Genomic DNA, 24,954 nt, shown 5'->3' with positions numbered 1-24,954 from the left:
TTCATTTGGATTGAAGTTTTCAGGAGGTGGAACAAGTCATTGCAGCGCAGGGCTGAAAAAAAAGGAACCGCAGCTCTTTCCACCAGGAAAAAATGTCTGGAAGCTTTGGCTTCAGGTGTAGTTGGTGCAGCCTGGGAAATTCTTGGGCAGGAAGAGTTTTCTGTGGTGGCACCTTTTGTCTGGCAGGAATCTTCATTTGGATTGAAGTTTTCAGGACGTGGGACTGGCCATTGCAGAGCAGGGCTGAAAAAAGGGAACAGCAGCTCCTTCCATCAGGAAAAATAATCTGGAAGGTTTGGCTTTGAGGTGCAGTTGTTGGGGTAGACTGGGCACTTCTTGGGCAGGAAGAGCTTTCTGTGGTGGCACCTTTTGTCTGGTAGGAATCTTCCTTCGGATTGAATTTTCCAGAAGGTGGGACCGGCCATTGGAGCGCAAGTCTGAAAAAAGGGAACAGCAGCTCTTTCCACCAGGAAAAAAAAATCTGTAAGCTTTGGCTTCAGGTGCAGTTGTTGGGGCAGCCTGGGCACTTCTTGGGCAGCAAGAGCTTTCTGTGGTGGCACCTTTTGGGCGGCAGGAATGTTCAGTTGGATTGAATTTTCCAGAAGGTGGGACAGGTCATTGCAGCGCAGGGCTGCAAAAAGGGAACAGCATCTCTTTCCTCCAGGAAAAAAAGTCTGGAAGCTTTGGCTTTGAGGTGCAGTTGTTGGGGCAGCCTGGGCACTTCTCTGGCAGCAAGAACTTTCTGTGGTGGCACCTTTTGTCTGGCAGGAATCTTTATTTGGATTGAATTTTTCAGGAGGTGGGACCGGCCATTGCAGAGCAGGGCTGAAAAAAGGGAACAGCAGCTCTTTCCATCAGGAAAAAAAGTCTGGAACCTTTGAGGTGCAGTTGTTGGGGCAGCCTGGGCACTTCTTGGGCAGCAAGAATTTTCTGTGGTGCCACCTTTTGTTTGGCAGGAATCTTCATTTTGATTCAACTTTCCAGGAGGTGGGATTGGCAATTGCAGAGCAGGGTAGAAAAAAAAGAACAGCAGCTCTTTCCTCCAGGAAAAAAAGTCTGGATCCTTTGGCTTCAGGTGCAGTTATTGGGGCAGCCTGGGCACTTCTTTTTTAGCAAAGATATTTCTGTGGTGGCACCTGTGTGGCAGGAATCTTCATTTGGATTCAATTTTTCAGGAGGTGGGACCGGGCATTGCAGCGCAGGGCTGAAAAAAGGGAACAGCAGCTCTTTCCACCAGGAAAAGAAGTTTAGAAGCTTTGGCTTCAGGTGCAGTTATTGGGGCAGCCTGGGCACTTCTTGGGCAGCAAGACTTTCTGTGGTGGCACCTTTTGTCTGGCATGAATCTTCCTTTGGATTCAGTTTTCCAGGAGGTGGGACCGGCCATTGCAGAGCAGGGCTGAAAAAAGGGAACAGCAGCTCTTTCTACCAGGAAAAAATGTCTGGAAGCTTTGGCTTCAGGTGTAGTTGGTGCAGCCTGGGAACTTCTTTTGTAGCAAAGATATTTCTGTGGTGGCACCTTTTGTCTGGCAGGAATCTTCAGCTGAGATAAATTTTTCAGGAGGTGGGACAAGTCATTGCAGCGCAGGGCTGAAAAAAGGGAACAGCAGCTCTTTCTACCAGGAAAAAATGTCTGGAAGCTTTGGCTTCAGGTGTAGTTGGTGCAGCCTGGGAAATTCTTGGGCAGGAAGAGTTTTCTGTGGTGGCACCTTTTGTCTGGCAGGAATCTTTATCTGGAGTCTACTTTGGATGTTACTTTGACCTATTCAGGAGTGGGCTAAAAATAAGGGAATTAGCAGCCCTTTTCCTGAGGAAAAATAGTCTGGAAGGTTTGACTTTGAGGTTCAGTTGTTGGGGCAGCCTGGGCACTTCTTGGGCAGCAAGAGTTTTCTGTGGTGGCACCTTTTGTTTGGCAGGAATCTTCATTTGGATTGAAGTTTTCAGGAGGTGGAACAAGTCATTGCAGCGCAGGGCTGAAAAAAGGGAACAGCAGCTCTTTCCACCAGGAAAAAATGTCTGGAAGCTTTGGCTTCAGGTATAGGTGGTGCAGCCTGGGCACTTCTTTCGTAGCAAAGATATTTCTGTATTGGCACCCTTTGTCTGGCAGGAATCTTCAGTTGGATTAATTTTTCAGGAGGTGGGTCCGGGCATTGCAGCGCAGGGCTGAAAAAAGGGAACAGCAGCTCTTTCCACCAGGAAAAGAAGTTTAGAAGCTTTGGCTTCAGGTGCAGTTATTGGGGCAGCCTGGGCACTTCTTGGGCAGCAACACTTTCTGTGGTGGCACCTTTTGTGTGGCAGGAATCTTCCTTTGGATTCAATTTTTCAGCAGGTGGGACCGGCCATTGCAGCGCAGGGCAGGAAAAAGGGAACAGCAGCTCTTTCCACCAGGAAAAAAAGTCTGGATCCTTTGGCTTCAGGTGTAGTTTTTGGCGCGGCCTGGGCACTTCTTGGGCAGGAAGTGTTTTCTGTGGTGGCACCTTTTGTCTGGCAGGAATCTTCAGCTGAGATAAATTTTTCAGGAGGTGGGACAAGTCATTGCAGCGCAGGGCTGAAAAAAGGGAACAGCAGCTCTTTCTACCAGGAAAAAATGTCTGGAAGCTTTGGCTTCAGGTGTAGTTGGTGCAGCCTGGGAACTTCTTGGGCAGGAAGAGTTTTCTGTGGTGGCACCTTTTCTCTGGAAGGAATCTTTATCTGGAGTCTATTTTGGATGTTACTTTGACCTATTCAGGAGTAGGCTAAAAATAAGGGAATTAGCAGCCCTTTTCCCTGAGGAAAAATAGTCTGGAAGGTTTGACTTTGAGGTTCAGTTGTTGGGGCAGCCTGGGCACTTCTTGGACAGGAAGAGTTTTCTGTGGTGGCACCTTTTGTCTGGCAGGAACCTTTATCTGGAGTCTATTTTGGATGTTACTTTGACCTATTCAGGAGTTGGCTAAAAATAACGGAATTAGCAGCCTTTTCCCTGAGGAAAAATAGTCTGGAAGGTTTGACTTTGAGGTTCAGTTGTTGGGGCAGCCTGGAGACTTCATGGGCAGGAAGAGCTTTCTGTGGTGGCACCTTTTGTTTGGCAGGAATCTTCATTTGGATTGAAGTTTTCAGGAGGTGGAACAAGTCATTGCAGCGCAGGGCTGAAAAAAGGGAACAGCAGCTCTTTCCACCAGGAAAAAAAGTCTGGAACCTTTGAGGTGCAGCTGTTGGTGCAGCCTGGGCACTTCTTTTTTAGCAAAGATATTTCTGTGGAGGCACCTTTTGTCTGGCAGGAATCTTCATTTGTATTGAAGTTTTCAGCAGGTGGGGCCGGCCATTGCAGAGCAGGGCTGAAAAAAGGGAACAGCAGCTCTTTCCACCAGGAAAAAATGTCTGGAAGCTTTGGCTTCAGGTGTAGTTGGTGCAGCCTGGGAACTTCTTGGGCAGCAAGAATTTTCTGTGGTGCCACCTTTTGTTTGGCAGGAATCTTCGTTTTGATTCAATTTTCCAGGAGGTGGGATTGGCAATTGCAGAGCAGGGCAGAAAAAAGGAAACAGCAGCTCTTTCCTCCAGGAAAAAAAGTCTGGAAGCTTTGGCTTCAGGTGCAGTTATTGGGGCAGCCTGGGCACTTCTTTTTTAGCAAAGCTATTTCTGTGGTGGCACCTTTTGTGTGGCAGGAATCTTCATTTGGATTCAATTTTCCAGGAGGTGGGACCGGCCATTGCAGAGCAGGGCTGAAAAAAGGGAACAGCAGCTCTTTCCACCAGGAAAAAAAGTCTGGAACCTTTGGCTTCAGGTATAGGTGGTGCAGCCTGGGCACTTCTTTTTTAGCAAAGATATTTCTGTGGTGGCACCTTTTGTCTGGCAGGAATCTTTAGCTGAGATAAATTTTTCAGGAGGTGGAACAAATCATTGCAGTGCAGGGTTGAAAAAAGGGAACAGCAGCTCTTTCTACCAGGAAAAAATGTCTGGAAGCTTTGGCTTCAGGTGTAGTCGGTGCAGCCTGGGAACTTCTTGGGCAGGAAGAGTTTTCTGTGGTGGCACCTTTTGGGCAGCAGGAATGTTCAGTTGGAGTAAATTTTCCAGGAGCTGGGACAGGCCATTGCAGCACAGGACTGAAAAAAGGGAACAGCAGCTTTTTCCACCAGGGAAAAACGTTTGGATCCTTTGGTCTTGAGGTTCAGTTGTTGGTGCAGCCTGGGCACTTCTTGGGCAGCAAGAACTTTCTGTGGTGTCACTTTTTGTTTGGCAGGAATCTTCATTTGGATTGAAGTTTTCAGGAGGTGGAACAAGTCATTGCAGCGCAGGGCTGAAAAAAGGGAACAGCAGCTCTTTCCACCAGGAGAAAATGTCTGGAAGCTTTGGCTTCAGGTGTAGTTGGTGCAGCCTGGGCACTTCTTGGGCAGGAAGAGCTTTCTGTGGTGCCACCTTTTGTCTGGCAGGAATCTTTATTTGGTTTTAATTTTCCAGAAGGTGGGACAGGTCATTGCAGCGCAGGGCTGCAAAAAGGGAACAGCATCTCTTTCCTCCAGGAAAAAAAGTCTGGAAGCTTTGGCTTTGAGGTGCAGTTGTTGGGGCAGCCTGGGCACTTCTCTGGCAGCAAGAACTTTCTGTGGTGGCACCTTTTGTCTGGCAGGAATCTTTATTTGGATTGAATTTTTCAGGAGGTGGGACCGGCCATTGCAGAGCAGGGCTGAAAAAAGGGAACAGCAGCTCTTTCCATCAGGAAAAAAAGTCTGGAACCTTTGAGGTGCAGTTGTTGGGGCAGCCTGGGCACTTCTTGTGCAGCAAGAACTTTCTGTGGTGGCACCTTTTGTCTCGGAGGTGTTTGTTCCCTGTTAGCAAGTCCCTTATGGCGTCAATCACAGAACACTGGGACTGCTCACAGGGTTTGATGAAGGAATACAGCAGCAGTGCTGAAAGAGGAGGTAGAAAAATACATTCCTGTATCTAATATACTTCCTCAATTAGAGAAATCGCTAACCTTGTCACATGATTTGTACTGTACCCTTCTAAGGATGTACTTTTGCCCAGACCCTTTGCTCCAGATGTGCCAGCTACACCAAATGAAACCAGAGAGAATCTCAGCAAAGCCAAAAATCAGCTCTTATGGCACTTGGCACTCTATGGGGTTTAGCACTGGAGCTCAATCTCTCTGGGATGGCTGGTCCAGAACAGTTCATTTAATCAATGGTGCTGTTGCTGAACTTCCCTGGGCACGTTGCAATTGGCTACTGAGGCTGAAAGGTTTCCTGTAAGGATTTTTATCTTTTGAAACTACAGGCTGAATTTGAGGGATAAACTCCAGTGTTCTGAAATTGGAAAGTTGATAAAACAGAAAAGACTGTTTCTTCTACAACAGATTTGAAATAGTCCACTTGTAAAAATCACAAAGCTTGAAGCCTACTCAGCAGAGCTGATTCCTCATCTGCACTGATCATCAGCAACTGGACTCTCTCCTATTTCAGGGTCTCATCTGTGTACACTGGATTAAGGCCTCATAACTTCCTAAGAAAAGTAGTGTTATAAGCTCACAGTTCTGGCAAGGTTTCCTTAGCAGATGGGTTGAAAAGCAAAACTTTGGTGCCGTGACCAATGAATGCAGAGCGGTGCTAGAGAGCCCAAGGTTGTTTGTGGTGCTAGCTTTGCTACACTCTCTAATAACTTCTGTCCAGATCAGTGCTGGCAACCAGAATTCCAGGTTAACGCTTGTTTCATTTTTCAGGCTTTGCATTTCAAGGATGGGGAGTTGTTATTGGAAACTCTGCCATGGCTGTCAGTAACAGCCTCAGAAAACAGTTTGTCTTATTTCTGAGGGAGAAGTTTCCAACCCAGCTTTGGAGTATGCAAATAGTTGAATGACTTGTTGTACAATTGGAAATAAAAATCAATACATTTGCTCTGATTAATGTCTTAACTTATATTTGGCTAAAGAGTTCTTTTCTTGATACCTTCTTTAAAAAATAGGACCCATAAGCAGAAAGGCGATCTCCTAAAGTGTTGTAACCTTTTAAGTCCACTTGTTGCCACACAACAATAGCATGCCAATATCACATCCAAAGATACAGAATCTTACAGAGATACACACAAATATATACCTATACATATCTATGTATGTATATCTATCTACCTATACATATCTATACATATCTATACAAATACACACAAGAAAGTTCGGGGTTCCTGATGAGAGTTCTACATGGGTAATGAACAGAGGACTGGTTTGATGTGTCATACAACTGTGGAGAAAATGAACGTATGTTCTGAGCTTTGATTTACTGTCCTGGTTTGTAACTGCCTGCCTTCCCTTTGGGGGGAACACAGGCCTCTATTTTGCATGGTCTGTTTTGTTTTACTTGGCAGTGTAGACTGCTCCGCCTGGGCAACCCATTGCAGTGCCCGAGCCCCCCCCGAAAAACACAGCCAGAAACCTTTCTCCAGGAGCTGACCTGAAGCTCCCCTGCCTCAGCCTCGGGCCACGTCCCCCGCTCCTCCCAGCGCAGGCTCCTTTCCAGCAGCCCCCTCGGCAGAAGGCGGCTCAGGGCTCCCCTCTGCCCCCCCGGCCGGCTCCGCTCCGGCCCCGCTCCCGCCACGGCCCCGCTCGGCTCTGCACGGGGAAGGAACGCGCCCAGCCCCGGACAGACACCCCCGGGGGCCGCGCACCGGGGGTCCCTCCCCGGGGGTCACTTGCCAGGGGTTGTTCACCGCGGGTCGCTCACCGGGGGTCCCTCCGCAGGGGTCACTTACCGGGGCTTCTTCACCGCGAGTCGCTCACCGGCTGTCACTTACTGGGAGCCGCTCAGCAGCGGCTACTCGCCGGGGGCCGCGCACGGGGGGTCTCTCCCTCGGAGCCGCGCTCCGGGGACCACTCGCCGGGGGTCTCTCTCCCGGGGGTCGCTGCCCGGGGGCCGCTCAGCGGCAGCGCTCCCGCTCCCGGCCCCGCCCGCTCCCACCCAAACCCCACCAACCGCCCCTCTCGGCCCCGCCCCCGCCCCGCCCACTCCCCGCCTCGCCCCGCCCACTCCACCGCCTCCCATTGGCTGCGCACGTTCGGCCGTGGAGCGAGGAGCGCGCGGGGAGCGTTGCCTGGAAACCGCCGAGGGAATCCCGGGAATCCTCGGGGCGCCGGCGCTGCCCCCCCACTCCTGGAGCGAGCGGCCGTGCCCGCCCGGGAGCGGGCACTCAGCGCCTGGCTGCGGCCGCCACAACGGGCAGGGAAGCAGGCGCGCGGAAGGCGGGCTTCGGCCCCCGGGCAGCGAGGAGCCCTTAACTTATATTTGGCTAAAGAGTTCTTTTCTTGATACCTTCTTTAAAAAATAGAACCCACAAGCAGAAAGGTGATCTCCTAAAGTCTTGTAACCTTTTAAGTCCACTTGTTGCCAAACAACAATAGCATGCCAATATCACATCCAAAGATACAGTATCTTATAGAGATACACAAATAGATATCTATACATAGGTACGTGTATATATACATATCTATACAAATACACACAAGAATGTTTGGGGTTCCTGATGAGAGTTCTACATGGGTAACAGCGGACTGGTTTGATGTGTCATACAACTGTGGGGACCATGAATGTAAGCTCTGAGCTTTGATTTATTGTCCAGGTTTGTAACTGCCTGACTTCCCTTTGGGGGGAACACAGGCCTCTATTTTGCACAGTCTGTTTTGTTTTACTTGGCAGTGTAGACTATGGCAGAAGAGTTTTTGGAGCCAAACAGCTTGATGCAGATTCAGTTCCTTTAGTGGTGCCTAAAACTCAGGAGCTGGACTCCACGGTGCCGGTGGGACCCTTCCAACTCAACACGTTCCATGCTTCCATCAATTCCAACTGTCAGCCCAGCACTGCCCCAGCAACCCCCAAACCACTAAAGCGTGTCAGCCATGGCCAGATGCAGGCGCCTCTGAAACACCTGCCGGGGTGCTGGCTCCGCCCGGGCAACCCATTGCAGTGCCCGAGCCCCCCCCGAAAAACACAGGGAGAAACCTTTCTCCAGGAGCTGACCTGAAGCTCCCCTGCCTCAGCCTCGGGCCACGTCCCCCGCTCCTCCCAGCGCAGGCTCCTTTCCAGCAGCCCCCTCGGCAGAAGGCGGCTCAGGGCTCCCCTCTGCCCCCCCGGCCGGCTCCGCTCCGGCCCCGCTCCCGCCACGGCCCCGCTCGGTTCTGCATGGGGAAGGAACGCGCCCAGCCCCGGACAGACACCCCCGGGGGCCGCGCACCAGGGGTCCCTGCCCGGGGGTCACTTGCCAGGGGTTGTTCACCGCGGGTCATTCACCGGGGGTCCCTCCCTGGGGTTCCCTCCGCAGGGGTCTCTTACCTGGGCTTCTTCACCGCGGGTCGCTCACCGGGTGTCACTTACTGGGGGTCGCTCACCGGGGGGCCGCGCACGGGGGGTCCCTCCCCCGGAGCCGCGCACCGGGGACCACTCGCCGGGGATCTTGGGGGCCGCTGCCCGGGGGCCGCTGCCCGGGGGTCGCTGCCCAGGGGCCATCGCCCGGGGGTCGCTCAGCGGCAGCGCTCCCGGCCCCGCCCGCTCCCACCCAAACCCCACCAACCGCCCCTCTCGGCCCCGCCCCCGCCCCGCCCAATCCCCGCCTCGCCCCGCCCACTCCGCCGCCTCCCATTGGCTGCGCACGTTCGGCCCTGGAGCGAGGAGCGCGCGGGGAGCGTTGCCTGGAAACCGCCGAGGGAATCCCGGGAATCCTTGGGGCGCCGGCGCTGCCCCCCCACTCCTGGAGCGAGCGGCCGTGCCCGCCCGGGAGCGGGCACTCAGCGCCTGGCTGCGGCCGCCACAACGGGCAGGGAAGCAGGCGCGCGGAAGGCGGGCTTCGGGCCCCGGGCAGCGAGGAGCCCTGAAAAGAACAAAAGTGTTGAAAGAGAGGGAACTCATCGCACCATCACAGAACATGCTGAGTTGGAAGGGACCCACGAGGAGCGTCGAGTCCAAGCCTTTGCCCGGCACAGGACCGACCCCAAGAGTCACACCGTGTGCCTGAACTCTGCCAGCCTCGGTGCTGTGACCACTGCCCTGGGGAGCCTGGTCCAGTGCCCAACCACCCTCGGAGGGAAGAACCTTTCCCAAATATCCACCCTCACCCCACGTGAAAAAAACCTATTTGCAACCAAAAAAAAAAGTTTCTATTTTCTTCCTTCCCCTTCTCCTTATTTAGTGTTTACACAACAGTACTGCAGTGCCCTAGTGGCTCAAAACTGAAATACTTGAAGTCCTTGCCGTATAGGCTGGATTTTGTCCCTTAGGCAGAGGCTAATCTGCCTGCAGTCCACCAGGACTGCCAGAGCTTGGGGAAGGGATGGAGGCTATCGCAGGGAGGAACAGAGATGCGGAGATATTCCCTGATATTCTACTCTAGAGGCGGCTCAAGAGACAGCCCTGGAGTTGGAAGCACTTGCCTTCGTCACTGGACGATCTTGTCCAGCACCACCAGTCAGATGTGTGGGGTTTATGTCCCACAGCAAATTAAAAACACCACAGCCATTATGTAAATGTGTATTTGTTTGAGTATTCACCCTGATGGTGTTCAGGCAGTTATGCTGAGGTACTTTGTGGAGTTTTGGAACAGAAATAACTCCTTTTAATGGTGTCTGTGACCGGCTGAGGTGCAGGATGTGGCCTCTCTATTTTTAGCATCTGCTGGTACGCCCATCCTGTGAGTGTTAATTTAGGTGATGCAACCTTTTAAGTCTGGAGAACTACTTCCTTCTTCAAAGCTTGCTAATTCTCATGAAAGAAATAAAGAGAATTTCATGACAGTGACCTATTTTTCACTTTGAATATCCCAACTATTGGTGAGCATTTACATTAAAATATTTGAAGTTTAATACATTTTGCAAAATGTCCTGGATGTTGAGGGATGTAGTGATGAACTCAGAATTAGAAAGTGGAAATTGTCTTCTTTTTCTTTGAAGCTCACAGGCCTATGAAAAAAAAAGCTTTCTAGAGAAACTTAATTTTTTTTATCTAATTTGTACACATTTCTACAATTAGGACAGCTGCAGGTTCACCCCTGGCAAAATCTCTCTGCTGGTAACCCAGCCACATGCTGATTAATCCTTATTTCATGTTCAAGTGACCATGATATTTTGGTCAGCTGGCGACAGAGCGGTCCAGGTGGTAAAGGAACAAGGACTGAACAGTATGAGCAGCGTTTGCCTTTTTCTCTCCTCCATCCCCCTTTTCTATATATTATACTTTGCCACTTTCTCTGCTCAGCACACAGGAATTTGCTGGATGCATCCATGAATGCAGAACCCACTGGAATCAGGACATTTGTTCCAAAGGATCCAGCTAGTGCCAGGGAAGCAGAAGTTATGACTGTGTAACAACCACACTGTGAGGAGGAACAAGACTGAAAACCACTTTCCGTAAAGGGAAGGATTTGAACTGGTGTTGGAGATGTGCAAGGCTCTGTTATTCTCCCTCCTTAAGTTGTTGACGGGACACAGTCCCCTCTCTTACCTGTCATTGAAAGGTCCTTCTAGTTACACTTATGGCAGTGTAACTTTGTACCAACAGCAGCCGTGCACTGCAAGGCTGCTGAGGTTTCCAAAATCCACCTTTTTTAGTTCTGCTAGTTCTGCTTCGTATCCTTCAAGCCAGTACACAAGAACAAAGCTTCAGCAAAGCCTACCTAACATTTTCTTTTGTTTCTGACATCATTAGCCAACGTAAACCAAACCATTAACAGGTATCTCAAAATATTTCTGGAAGTTTTCACGTGCTCGGTGAGGATTCCAAAGTTTTCTTTGAGGGAGACTCAGGGAGACTCTAGAAGAAGATTTTTGGTCCAGGAAAAAAAAATAAATAACGCAGCTGAAGCCCAGGCACCGTTGTATGAAGCAGATTGATTAACCTCAGTGCTGCTGCGTTCCTACTGGAATACCCACTGGAATGACACTGGAACGCCGCCGGATTTCCTACTGGCCGCCCGGAAGCGGCTCCTCCCGTGACTCCCAGCGCGGCAGGACCGCCTCCCGCTTCCAGCCGGCACATCCTGCCTGGCCTCGCCTCCCCTGCCCGCCCCGATCCATCCCGGCCCGCCCCGATCCCACGCGATCCTCCCTCCTGCCCGGGTGAGTGCGGGGCCGTGGGACGGGAAGGGGCTGGATGGAGGCGGCAGGAGCCGGGAGGGGGGAGCGGGGACACCGCGTGTCCTCGGAGCCGCTGTGCCCGGCGGTATTCCCGCTGTGCCGGGTGGTATTCCCGCTGTGCCCGGCGGTATTCCCGCTGTGCCCGGCGGTATTCCCGCTGCGCCCGGCGGTGTTCCCGCTATGCCCGGCGGTATTCCCGCTGTGCCCGGCGTTATTCCCGCTGCGCCCGGCGGTGTTCCCGCTATGCCCGGCGGTATTCCCGCTGTGCCCGGCGCTATTCCCGCCGTGCCCGGCGGTGTTCCCGCTATGCCCGGCGGTGTTCCCGCTGTGCCCGGCGGTATTCCCGCTGTGCCCGGCGGTGTTCCCGCTGTGCCCGGCGGTATTCCCGCTGTGCCCGGCGGTATTCCCGCTGTGCCCGGCGGTATTCCCGCTGTGCCCGGCATTATTCCCGCTATGCCCGGCGGTATTCCCGCTGTGCCCGGCGGTATTCCCGCCGCTTCCCAGGGAGCTGCCATGGTGTGGGAGGGAACAGCCCTGGCGGGGAGCAGCTGCTCCCGTGTGGGGTTCTGCGCTGGGGTTTGTCCTCCAGCCCGGCATGGAAGGAATTGGGGGTGCTGGTGGATGGAAAGTTGGGGCTGAGCTGGCGCTGAGCTCCCAGCCCAGAAATCCGGGCGTATCCTGCATCCCATTCAGCGGGCCGTGGGTGAGGGAGGGGGTTCTGCCCCTCTGCCGCGCTCTGGTGATTCTCCACCTGGAGCGCTGCATCCAGCTCTGGAGCTCCCAGCGTGAGAAGGGCACAAACCTGTTGGATCAAGTCCAGGGAAGGCCAGGAAGATGATGAGAGGGATGGAGCAGCTGCGGAGACAGGCTGGGAGAGTTGGGATGGCTCAATCTGGAGAAGTCTCTGTGGAGACCTCCTTGCAGCCTGTCAGGACTTAAGTGGTGCAAGAAAGATGGAGAGGGACTTTTTCTGAGGGCCTGTAGCTGCAGGACAAGGGGCAATGGGTTTAAGCTGAATGGTTTAGGTTTAGACTAAATGTAAGGGAGAATTTTTTTCTGCTGGAGGGTGGTGAGGCATTGGCTCAGGTTGCCCCGAGAAGCTGTGGATGCCCCATCCCTGGCAGTGCTCAAGGCCTGGTTGGATCCTGTTGGATGGGGTTTTGAGCAACTAGATCTTGTGGAAGGTATCCCTGCCCATGGCAGGGGGCTTGGAACAGCTGTAATAACCAGCAGAACGCTACAGAACAGCACGTGTTGTAAATGAAGCTGCGTTCTATGAATAGTAAATATCTGAATGTAACTTCTTTAAATCAGTGTGAATGAGCTGAGAGGTTGGTACAATGGATTTAGGTCTGGAATTCAAAACTATTAATCCAGGCTTGGTTGCATTTGTGTTGCTGTCATTTGGGGATGTCAGCTTTAGATCTTGGTGCCTTCAGCAGCATCTTCAGATCTTGCTGTCAGTCAGGGACTGATTTTCAGTCTTTAATTTTTTACGCATTCCCTTGCCTCGTGCTGCAGTTGGGAACGTTCATTCTCTCAGGAAGGAGGTGATGTGAATTCCCTCCTGCAGGGCTGAGGTGACCCTCGGTTACTGTTGAGGGACAGGCTGTGCAGGAGCTGCTGATGAAACACTGCCCAGGAGTTAGTGGGCCAGCAAGGGTGTCCTGCTGCACAGAAGAACTTAGTGCTGCATGTAAATACCAGAACTGGAGTTTAAGTTTCAAAATACGGGATCTGTGTAAATAAAAGTATCTCAACAAATTGATAGCATTTCCTATCAAATGGGTGTAGGGAGTAGAGCTGTCATTTTTACTTAGAAATTATGGCATCAGCACGTTCAAACTTCTCAGGTGTTGGCTTTCCAGACTTGCACAGTTACCTACCGTTACTTGATTTTCCCCTTAACTTTCCTGAGAATTTGGCAGCCAAACCATTTGTAGATCAACTTCTTTATTTTGGCATAATGGTACACAATCATACTATCTGCCTGGGAAAAACAAAGTAAATGACTTCCAGCTTTAAAATGAAATGTCTGTGCTTGTATGAAAGAATTCTTTTTGTTCTACATAAACAAAGTTTGACAGCTCGACAGGACTGAAAGCAGAATCTTGGCCTTTTAGTTCTTAAACTGGTCAATTTTACAAGTTTTAAACTTGTAAATGTAGTAACTACAGAGCATCAACAGGAAGGCCTAACAATGTTCCCTGTCTTCTGTAAACTGTTGATGCTTTGGAGCAAATAGTGAGGCTCTGAAACCAGAGCTGTTCCCGGGATACTCTGATATCCCACTGGGTAGGGTAAGAGTTGTTGCTCTGGGCCCGTGAGCTCTTGAGGTTGTGTTGCTGGTTGATTGTTTTGGTCCTCTCTCCTCTTGAACAGGAACCATGCCCAAGAAAGGAGGGAAGCATGCTGAAATGGGAAAAGAAACACAGGCACAGTGTAAACGAGCAAAGCTGGAAGCAACTTGTTCTCCCCCAGTCCTGAGTTTTGAGAACCCAGACAGCCTCTTCGGGAGCTTGATCTCCCCCATCAAAGAAGAGGTGTTTTTCAAGGAGTACTGGGAGCAAAAGCCACTGCTCATCCAGAGCAATGATCCCCTGGTGGCTGCTTACTGCCTGTCCCTGTTCCTGCTGTCAGACTTGAAGGAGCTGTGCAGCCAGGGCCTGTACTATGGGTGAGATGTGAATATCTGCAGGTGTGTGAATGGAAGAAGAAGGTTTAAAATAAAGAAGGCAAAGTGAATTACATGCAGCTGAAGAAGGATTTTGACCAGAAAAAGGCAACAATACAGTTTCATCAGCCTCAGAGATTTAAGGTGGGATTGTTTCACTGGATGTAATTGATGCTGGCTTAATAATGTGGTGTGTTTTGCTTGAGTTGCACTAGACATGGCTTCATCTCTGTCCCCAGGGGAAGTGGTTGACATTGATGACCTGCTGAAATCTTTACATGGGCTGTATTAAAACACAGTTTATACTTTTGCACTGTCCATCATGTTTCACTGCTCTGCAGTAAGAACAAAATCTGATTCATGCTATAATATGTATAATAATATATTCTTTTTAAAATTTTGCTCTGTCACGTAAAAGTTTGGAAAAAAAAACCAAATGCACAAAATTGATGATTAGGCATCTGTGCTTAAATTATGCCTTCTGCCCCACTGTTTCCTTGTGCAAACTTTGTGGCTTTTGAGCCACTTCCCTTTAATGGAGGGTAAGGTGTGAAACCATGTGAAATATTTCCAGTGTTCTTGCCAGTGAATTGCACCATGGAAGGTACCAGCCCATTTTAGCTGAGTGTTCTCAGTCCTTGAGTTTGAGAACGAGACAGTGGTGCTGCACAGTTGTGTAAAGGACTTGGATTCTTGGAGGTGCTTTGATTCAGGTAGTCTTGAAGGTGTCAACACAATTGAATTGTGAGGTGGACCCAAATAAGATCCCAAATACAAGCTGAGTCCCAGGTATAGTGTTCCTGGCTGCTGTCAGCTTTAATGGCCAAGCTGCACTTGTGTGGATCTGGTACTTGGCACGTTCTACTGTTTTCCTTTGGTGCCTTGTCTGTCACATGTGGGGTGTGGATGAGTCAAGTTTGGTTTTGAATATTCCCAAATGATTGGAGTAACTGGTGAAAGGTCTCTAACCTTTGTATGTTCTCTCTGGTGAGAGAATGCAGGTCCTGCATGTGCTTATTGTCTTATGGTGTTTTGCTGTTTGTGGGATTATTTTCCTCTGTTCAGCCTTGTCTGTCTGGTTGTGCAGCCTAAAGATGGCACAGGGAAGAGAACAAACCCAGGTTGGGGCACCAGACTTTTTGGCTTAGCAATGACTCTCATGGCAGATCCCCTTTGCATCTCCAGTGCTCTCCTTCAGGAGAAACACTGGTACAGAGCACCTTCCTTCCCAGCCTCTGTGTCCCTGATGTGATCATTCTTCCCAAGCCATGGGGAGGATGTGGGCTGGGCTTGGCTGAGCTCTTCAGCAAGTAACAGCATCTTTTTTTTTTACAGGAGGAGCTGTGGAAGATTCAGGAGAAGCTGGAGTGCTACTTTGGGTCTCTGGTGGGGTCCAATGTTTACATCACTGCCCAGGGATCCCAGGGCCTTCCTCCTCACTATGATGATGTTGAGGTAGGACAGCACAACCTTGCCTGTGAAACTGTGCATGGGCTTTTGCTGATGGCAGTGTTTGCTGTTGTGTGTGTGCTTCTAACCCTCCCCCCCACTAAACATTATAGGAAAATGTTTTTTTTTTTTATTTGTGTTTCCTTGTAGTCGTTTTTCTTACATATTTTTGCTGAAAATTTACTAATAGTAATATCTAATCATAATATCATGTAAACTGGGTTTTCCAGACCTGGTATTTCCATTAGATAAAAAGAGAAGTTTGTTTTCACAGCTGCAGAAGCTTTCTAGCACCTGTTTTTTCATTTTCACTTCATTCAGGCCCCAAGAATTTACAAGTCCTTTTTCCTTTACTAAGTACTTGCTCTTTCTTCAGCTGGACTGTAACAGCAGACTGGTTGTGCTTGTTGGTCCTGCTGTTTTTAAGAAGTTACTGATATGATGAATTCCTGTGGTCCAAATGCATTTTAAATCAGCTTCTAAAAGAAACATACAAATATACACTGCATTATAAAGAAAAAATTGGACTATCCCACTTAAACCAAATCAAAAAATCCAATCCTTATATGTATATTTTGCTTTTTAATATTTTCATTTCCATTCAATACACCTGGGGTTTCATTTTCCTTATGCTTGTTATTCGGCAGCCTCACATCCAGCATTTCTAACTCATGCCATCTACCCCCATTGGGCACCCTATAGAGGTTTCTGATGCTCTGTTGGGGATAAGCCTCTTTCACCTGAAATTCTGGATATTTGTGTGGCAGATGTTCCTTTTGGGTTAGTTCTCTAGCACTTACTTAAGTGACTGGAGAGAAACAGGGATTTCCAAATGCCTGCCTTAGGATAAAACAGATCCCACTTCACAACTCCTCTGTCTGTTGTCTCTAAATAGAGACAAAAAAAATTAGTTCACATTTAAATTTCTCTGAATTGTAGCTATCTAGAAATTAATGTGAAAGGAATTACTTCCTTATGGGTTTGGATTTATGGTCTTTTGCAGGTGTTTATCCTTCAGCTGGAAGGCGAGAAACACTGGCGGCTCTATAAACCAAGGGTGCCTTTAGCTCGGGAATATGATGTGGAATCAGAAGATAGGATTGGAAATCCCACACGTGAGTTCATATTAAAGGTATGAGAATTTCATTGCCTTAGGTGGTCTGGGCTGTGATTGCCAGAAAAGTTAAAAGTGGTCCATTTCTTGAAGGCAGTGATTGTGGCTGTGAAACTGAGGGGAGGGTTTGCACACTGCGAGCACGAGAAATTTGGGTGATAGTTGTCTGTATCCTTTTTTAAAGGTATCCTTTGCTTCTAGTATTTAAATAATGGGCCAAAAGCCCCAGTTATTTCTGTAAATTGACTAGTACTCTCCAGGTTGGGCACCCTGACTCCTAGGTCATGTTTGTGGAGTTGTGTGCAGAAAAAACACTGGGTTTGTGTATGGTTATAAAACATTTTTATGCTTTTACATGCTGCCTGCAATCCCTCAGGCTAATCCTTCTGTGCATTGAGACTTACTGCTGCACTGAACATTGTCACTGTTCTGGTGAATGAGATTTAAATATTTATCCTTGGCTGATAAAGAAAAGCATGAACCAAACCCCACATAAACTTGCTGTATTAATTGCTCTTCCTTTTTCCAAATGTGAAATTCAAGTGTTTGGTTGGTGGTTGATTTTTGGAATAAAAGGAACATTTCATGAAGATTACTGAGTGTCAGCAGGGAATCTGGTGCTTGTCCTGTTCTGTTTTACCTGCTTTTGAAGTGTTGCTTGTCCAGCTGGTGGTGCTGCTCCATGTTGGAATCCTCAGGAGTTTCTCTGCCTTTTGGCCTGTTATGGAGCCTCTCTCTGCTCTTCTCAGTGTCCAGAGCTGCATTTGGGTGTAGGTGTTTGAGGAATAGTGTGACATGTTGGATGGTGTAGGTGTTTTAGGAATAGTGTGACCCATTGGATGGGATGCTGACATCATGAGCTGTGTTGTTTGACAGAGGGGAATATTCAATCGTCATCGTGTACTGGGTGATGCAAAGTCTAGTAAATTACAGTTCCCTTTTTCATTTCTGGAATATTTTGGACCAGACTTCAGTGCCTTTCATTTTTATGGAATAATGATGGGCTTAACAGTTATCCAAGTTTTTAATTTATTTTTCTTCTGTTTGCTGTTGTTCACTTCCTGTGACCCATTTCTTCTGGGTGGCTGGTGTCAAAGTTTGGTTGTCTCTTTGTGGCTGCCTCTGAGAGGGATGCTGTTGTTTGACTCTATTTCCTCCCTAAACATCTTTCTAGAATATTTCCTTTCTCCATCTTTCAAATGAAGAGAATTCAGAACACTCTTGGTTGGTGTAGTCCCCACTCTGGTAAGGAAGGCAGTTTTCTTTGACTGTGTCCAACTCTATAGGTGTTTACAGGATAAGCCATAAGTAAACTTTTATTTCCTTCTTGGAGGCAATTTTATGTGCTTTACACCTTTCTTGTCTTGACTTTCCTTATCTAGTTTTTTTTCAGTGTGGAGTTTTAATTTACATAGGTGAGAAGAAAGATAGGGAGGAGGAGGAGGAAGGTCGTACCTGTTTTTTAAGTGCTTTAACTGAAAATCTCAGACAACAGTATTGTAACAGATTACCATTTTTATAGAACATTTGGCTTTTCTCGTGGAATACTAGCCTTTTCTTTTGATGTGATCTGACCAAATCCCCATTTCACTGCTCCTCTGCCAGCCCACTGTGTTGCCAGCAGGTCCATCTCAGCTGCTTCTTTGTCCTCTTCCTGCAGCTCAGTGGGAGTCTGTGTGTTCTGTAATGTTAAAAAGCTTGTTTCACGTTTTCAGTAAATATTGACAGCAGGTTGGAAAGTTTAAGGTTCTGAACTTCTGGCTTAGTGTTCTTTCTGTTATTAAAGTGTACATTGCAGGACTGCTCCATTTTGTGATTCTAAAGGATATATATTGTCAGACTGTCTGCTCAGAGAGTATTTTCTCTGACTGCAATAAGGTTTGACCTGGTGCCTTAAATATATCAATTTTCTTGCAGCCAGGTGACTTACTGTACTTCCCAAGAGGGACCATCCACCAAGCTGACACTCCTCTTGGGACCTCCCATTCCACACACGTGACCATCAGTACCTACCAAAACAAGTAATTATTCTTTATCTTTTGTTTTGTGTGGCTTTCCTCTGCCAAGTGATGTGTGTGAGTAGTACAGACCTGAGATGTGGTGAAGTTTTGGGGCTTGGGGGAAGGAGGGGAGCAAGAAGACTGTTGTTGTTTGAAGCAGCCTGTTTGAGAGGTTTTCATGCAGCAAGCTTGATTGCTTTTTAATTGCTTATTTTATTATTTACCAGCTGTAGGCCTTAATGTGGAAAATGCTACAACTGCAAACTCACTTCTGTATTTAAAAAAATCTCTCATCAGTGGCTGAAGTTACTGTTCATTTCATAGCTCAGATAAAGAGTCATGAGTTACTCATTTCATCATGTTTTCTCCTGTATTTGATAGTCACCTGCACTAATCTTCTGACAGATTTGCTGCCAATTCTTCCTTGCAAACATTTTCTGCTTATCTGTGTTTTTTTTTATCTCCTACCCCATGTATGCAAGTCAGATTTCCTATGACACACTCCCAGTCCTTGTGCCCACACTGTTATCACACAGGGAAATGTTCTTGCCAACCTAATCAGCCTCCCAGATGCTGGGTTTGGAGCCATTGGTCTGAGTTAGGAATTAGGAAGGGCAGAACAAGTTTGGGCATATTCTAGATAACTGTGAGATGAATCTCTGACCACCAGCTGTGCCATTCTGGAAGCCAGGATGGGCTGGTAACTCTTCATCTGGCCACTCCTCCAACATGGAGAGAGGGTTAAGAGGAAGCTGCTCAAAGGTGTCAGTCTTCTTAAAAGTTGGGTTCAGATTATTTCAATTTACACATGTGTTCTTTTATTCAGAAGGTAAAAAAAAACTAACCCCCAAAAACAGGAGAGGAAAAGGAAAAGCTGCTCTTCTTCCAAGGTTAAAAAGTGGAGTCGTCCCCCGTTAAGGCTGTTGGTAATGAAGTGCTGACATCCTGCCTCTGCACCTCCTGTCAGCAAGTGCAGGGAAAACAAGCAGGAGTCCTGGTGCAGGCTGCTGTTCTGACTTGTAGATGGAAGTATGATCTGGAAGCATTTCCTTGGCAAATTGAAGAGAAATCCTTGAAAGCAGCTGTGGAGGAAGTGCTGGTGGAGGTGGCACTTCCAGGTATTTTCAGGTTTGTCTGGGCCAGATCCCAGCAGGAGAGAAGTGTGCACATGTGGGATAAGCAGGGCAGTTTGGAAAAGCAGTGAGTAGCTGAAGACAGTTGCTGGCAGATGGAGACTATGGGGGCAAAAGAAGGGAAGTAGTGAGGAGTAGATGTCTAATTCCTTTCACTGGCCAGAGTTCTTCCCTCCCACTGTGTAGCAGACAGTGGAACACTTGAGTGGAGATGATAAAAAGATATTGAGACTACAAAAAGTGGCACTTTTTCCTAAACTAAAGTAGTGTCTAAGGAACAGAGCTGACAGCCAGGAGTGCTGAGGGAGAACAAGAGCAGAGGGTGAAGTGTATGTTGGAGGACAGGCCCTGCCCTGCTGCCTGCCCTGGGTGGGTGGGAGTTCTGCTGGCAGCCCTGGATGCTTGCCCATTAAATCAGCCTCAGGGTGTGGGAGGGAAGAAGGTCCCCCATGGACAGGGCAGCACTTTGGCGTGAGCCTCTTCCTGCCCAGGTCGACTCAAGCTGGGCACAGAAGGTGCAGGCAGGAGTAGGATCCTCCCTCTCCTCCTCTGGTTTATTGCTACAAGTGGGGAACAGAAGCACAGGGATCAAAGCCAATGTTTTTGGTTAAGTATGTAGGCTAAGAATGGGGATTTAATGCAAACAAGATACCTACAAACTGCCTGTCAGGTGTCATTAAAATCCCTGCAGGCATCTTGGTTTTGGGGTCGTAATTATGTTTCTAGTGAAGCTGAAAACTGATGCCCTGTTGGATTTGATAACCCTGGGTACGTTTCCTCCTTCAATAGAAATGTCTCAAAAGCACATGGAGTGACAAAACCAACCCCCCACACTTCACTGTGTGCAGTGGGGCTGTGTGTGCCTGTGGCTGGATGATAAAGACCCCAGGAGGAATTCATCAATCACTTCAGCTGCAGTCACTGATAAATGGCAAGCACCTGGAAGCAGAAGAAACTGGACCCTTCTCAAGCCAGTTCCTTCCCTCTGTAGAAGTGCCACTGACCTGAGGGTGGTGAGGACACACATGTGCACAAGCCTTTGCCTGAGGCTACAGAGCAGTAACGGAGGGGCCAAAGGCACTAAGCAGATTTGGAATTCTCGGGGTTTCCAGCCCATGACACCAGTTGTGATGTCTGTTTTATTTCAGTGCAGCTATTTCAGGAACTTTTTTTTTTGTTGTTTCTTCCTGTCCATCAGCTCTTGGGGAGATTTCTTACTGGATGCAATTCCTGGCCTGGTGTTTGACACAGCAAAAGATGACGTGGCGCTGCGGACGAGCATCCCGAGGCAACTGCTGATGCTGAGGGAATAATGGTGAACCCTGGTAGAACTTCAGGACTTGATCTGCTCTGAAGGCTCAGTGCAATGGCACTGCCTTGTCTAGCAGCCCAGCCACTTCTTTTGAAGTCTTCAGGATGACTCTTCTGAGGTTGGCTCCATCTCAAGCATTGCCTAATTCATTACACTGCTTTTCTTTCCTATCACAGTGTCCTCGTATGGCTTGTTTCCTTCTAAAAGTAATGCTATTTGCTTGGGATCTGTCAGACAGGCATAATTCCTCTGAGGCCAAGCTTTTCAGTCTTTAAAAGTTAGTGGATATGTAAATTGTTGTGTGACCTCTTTATGGTGATCCTGTCGTGCTGATCAGCTCCAGGAGGAACAAGTGTCTCTTCAACTGCATTTGCTTGTCCTTTAGCATTGCAGTAGCCCCAGAGCAAGGGAAAGTGAGCTTTCATGGGGAATGTGTAAAACAAACCAAGGTGGTTGTTTTGGGACTAAGTGTTAACCTTGCAAAGATAAAAGAGGAGTGTCCAGAGTTTTACAGCATTTCTGTACTGGCTTAGGCCTGATCTGTGCAGCTTGAATTCACGTGTGGACATTTAGCAGGTGAATGCAGCTGACTCCACCAAAAAGCTGAGCAGCCTTTTGAGGAGGCTTGCAGACCACCTGGACCACCCCAGGGACTGAGGTCATCTGACATGAAGAAGGACTTCATTATGCACCGGCTGCCGCCTTGCTTGGGATGTGACTCCGATTCCTTGGCTCCAGGTGGGTTTTGAAGTTACTAAAACTGGCTGATGCCATGGTAGAGCTGTTGCTAACTCTGCTCCTCTTGGGACTTTTAGTATTTTATGGTAGGCAAAGATCCCAGTCCAGCATCAGCTTCATGTGCCGTGAGGCCCCACGTGTGTGTTTGCTGCCCGTGTCTAGTGGGAGAGATGACACTCCCTTCGAGTGGAATAAAGATTATCCTAGACTGGAACTGGCAGCTGTGATAAACTGTATCCCGAGAGCATTTAACTGGTAGCAGTTTTCCCTGGGCTCTAGCTTGCTATTTATTATAGTTATTTGCAGACAGGAAAGGTGAGAGAATTAAAAAATCTCTTTCTCCTTGCCCCCTCCACAACCAGTTTGAGGACATGTGGGTGTTGAAACATAGCTTAACAAACAGTCCAGCCTTGAGAGAGTGGGGAGAGCACAGGGGGCTCAGTTTAACCGTTTGTCTGGTCTTCTTCCTTTCTAAGGAGGATTTATTTTTCTTAGGTGGGAGATTGCCAAAAATAGACAGCAAAATCAGACTGCAGTTCAGAGATCACACTCTCATCTCCATGGAACCAGATCAAGAGAATGCTGTGGGTACAGTGAAGCCACCTCTGTACATTTGGGGTGGACTGGGGAGTGCATGTGAGGCATGTGAGTTGTTGCTCTCCTGTGCAAAAGGTCTGTAAGGGTCATGCAGTTACACTGAGATGGATCCTGCATCCCATTAGGGTTTGTTAGGATACTGTGGGGTTGTTTGTTGAGTGATATGGCACATTCCAACCTTCTGGAGGGGGGGCTTCAAAACTAAATTCAGCCTATGATTCTGTATGGGAGGTACATGGCTTTTGTCTCAGGTTTGATGGGGTAGATCATTACAGCAGCTAAATGGCCTCTACAGGTCTTGATACTAGGTTTTTTTTCTATTCTTTGTATTTAAGAACAGGAATAATTTATAAAAATAGGTTTTTCTCAAGAGAGGGAATTCTGCTGGTTGCAGCTGCTGCTGTGGCTGCATTTAGTCTTCACTTCTGGGTTATCTCTGTATCCAAGCAGGTGCCAGGGGCACTACTGAGTTGTTCCACAACATTGATACATGCATCTTGCATTATGCTGTGTTTATACTGCTTCTTATCCATGAAGGTTTTTTAGTATGAAATTGTAGAAGTGCTTTTTATCTCACTTTAAAAAAAAAAAAAAGGGGGCGGGACACGCAGCAAAGATTATCTTGTACAGTTTGGGGTTTGTTTGGATGAATTGAATGTTTCCCAAGAAAAACACACCATAACTTTCCATATTGAGACTGTGTAGGTTTTGGAGACTTTTTCCCCCCAATTTTTGGGCCACCTTGCCTTCTGATGTCACACAGATCAACCCAGGATGACAGAACACATGGAAGACTTGTGTCCACAAATTCCATGTGCAACCTGCCCAGAGAGCTCTGAATTGCTTTGCACAGCTCTGACCAAGGACTGATGATGGGCATGTGATTTTTAAGAAACAGATCAGTATCAGACTGGAAATGTGTTGAGGCACACCTGTTCATTACTACTTTCCCTTAAATGGCCTGTTTTCTGTACAGCATCACTCCTGGGACTCTAGCAGGGGCAGTTTTAAGGCAGAAGATGATTGTAAATAAATTTTCAGAGGTGTTTTGGAGAGTCCCTTATTGCTGTCGGAGGTGGCTGTTGGAAAATTCCTTTGGGAGGGTGACTTGCATGCTTTGTTGTAAGAGTGACTCCAGAATTAAGGAGCATTGGCAAGTGCAGTGAGATGAGTCTGAGGCTGTGGATCACATGTAACTGTTTCCTCCCTGCTGTCTTTTAGGGTGAAATTCGCAGGGAGATGGTTTATGTGTATCATTCCTTAAGGAACAGGAGAGACACTCCCATGATGGGGACAGATGACACTCCCAGTGAGGATGGCACGGCCCAGGTTTGTTCCTGCAGACACACCAAAAATTATCTTTCCATGGTGGGTTTTGCTGCCTGAGATGAGCTTGCCCAAAATGGCAGCAGGACCTGGGTTCTGCCGTGATCCTCAGCACCCAGAGCCTTTCTGCCCAGCCCTGCAGTGCCCAGATGAGCTGAGGCTGCACCACAGAGGCAGTTTAACAGTGGAACTGAGCAATGTGATCTCATGCTTAATTAAACACTGGAGATGTTAACAGGATTTCTGGTGCATGCCTTATGGCCCAGTGAGCAAAGCTACTGGAGCAACTAAAACCAGCTCTTACTGGTGTGTCCGTAGCACATCCTCTACTGAGGCTACTGGATAGGCCAGCAGATATTCCCTAGGGATCACTGCCATGCTAAACCCATGTTAGATTCTGTATCCAATGGAACACACTGCAGGGGTGTTCATTTTAGGGTAGGGTGGGTCAGCACTGTGAGTAAAGACCTACCTTGTTCTGAAATGGACTTTTCAGGTCGTCTCTGTTCCTGCTCGCAGGTACAGTGTGCTTTTGCTGGGTCATAAATCCTTCCTGAGCATGGCTTTGAGCTTTGGAACCTTTATTTCTGCTTTTTTGGCAGTGAGATGCTGTGTCTTAGCTCTGTGATCCGAAACACTCGAATGGCAAAACAGGGCACAGTCTGTCCTTGTCTCGGTAATTACAGCAAGGCTTTTTGCCTGGCACTTATTTTTCTTTGGAAGTCAATCTCACTGGTCCTCCAGAGCTGAGGTTGTACACTGGCACCTGAACAACATGTGCAGAACCCAGAATATTCCTTCTTGCCCTTGAAGACTCCAGGCCTGGGAATGGAGCTCCTCTGTGGTTGTGTCAAACTATATCCAAAGACTGCGTGTGGCAGCTAGAAATAAACTTCTGTGAGCTTCCAGAAATAATGGGTAGGGCTAGGCAAGAGTGTAAGTTTAAGGCTATTTAATTCTTCCATGTGTAAACCACAGGAGAAAGTCACATGCTGTAAACATCCCCACCTCAAAAAGCGTGCTAGAACACGGAATAGAGTTCAGCATTTTCCCTACGAAGATAAAACAGGCCTGGATAAAACCGAGTCTTCTGGAGAATGCTCTCAGTGACACCAGTGCCATGTGGGAAGGGAGCACATTCCTGCTGCTCCCTACCCACAGCCTCACACACTGCTGTGCAATAAGGACACTGCTCTCAGCTGAAGGATTTTTTTTCTGTTTCTTCTTCCCCAGCAGACTCAGGGGCTGCACTTTCCTTTGTCATACTTGGAAGCACTGAAGCAGATTTGGAGTAGCAGCACTGTTCATGTTAAAGAGCTCAACCTCACCTCAGATGAAGAGAAGGAAAACCTTGCCTTGTCCCTGTGGAGTGAATGTCTGATTGAAGTTCTTTGATGCTTCTGTGAATTAGCTGCTCCTCTAAAGGAGTGTTTCTGTCTATTAAGCATCTCCTGAGAGCGAGGCTTATTAAATTACTTTTTTATCCATCCAGCCTCTGGTTTGTGGTGCTGTCTAAACAAATACTTGCTTTTCTTTC

At 48.2% G+C, this 24,954-nt stretch overlaps 2 pseudogenes; both read left to right on the top strand.

The window, feature by feature from the left end:
- Positions 1-24,954, top strand: part of LOC135405253 (zinc finger protein 850-like) — a 259,075-nt pseudogene that overhangs the window by 213,150 nt on the left and 20,971 nt on the right.
- On the top strand, positions 13,462-24,904 carry LOC135405286 (ribosomal oxygenase 2-like; annotated as a pseudogene).

This window comes from Pseudopipra pipra, chromosome W (assembly GCF_036250125.1).
Source record: "Pseudopipra pipra isolate bDixPip1 chromosome W, bDixPip1.hap1, whole genome shotgun sequence".
Lineage (NCBI taxonomy): Eukaryota > Metazoa > Chordata > Aves > Passeriformes > Pipridae > Pseudopipra > Pseudopipra pipra.
The sequence above is the reverse complement of the archived record's forward strand: the minus strand, read 5'-3'. Positions and strand labels throughout refer to the sequence as shown.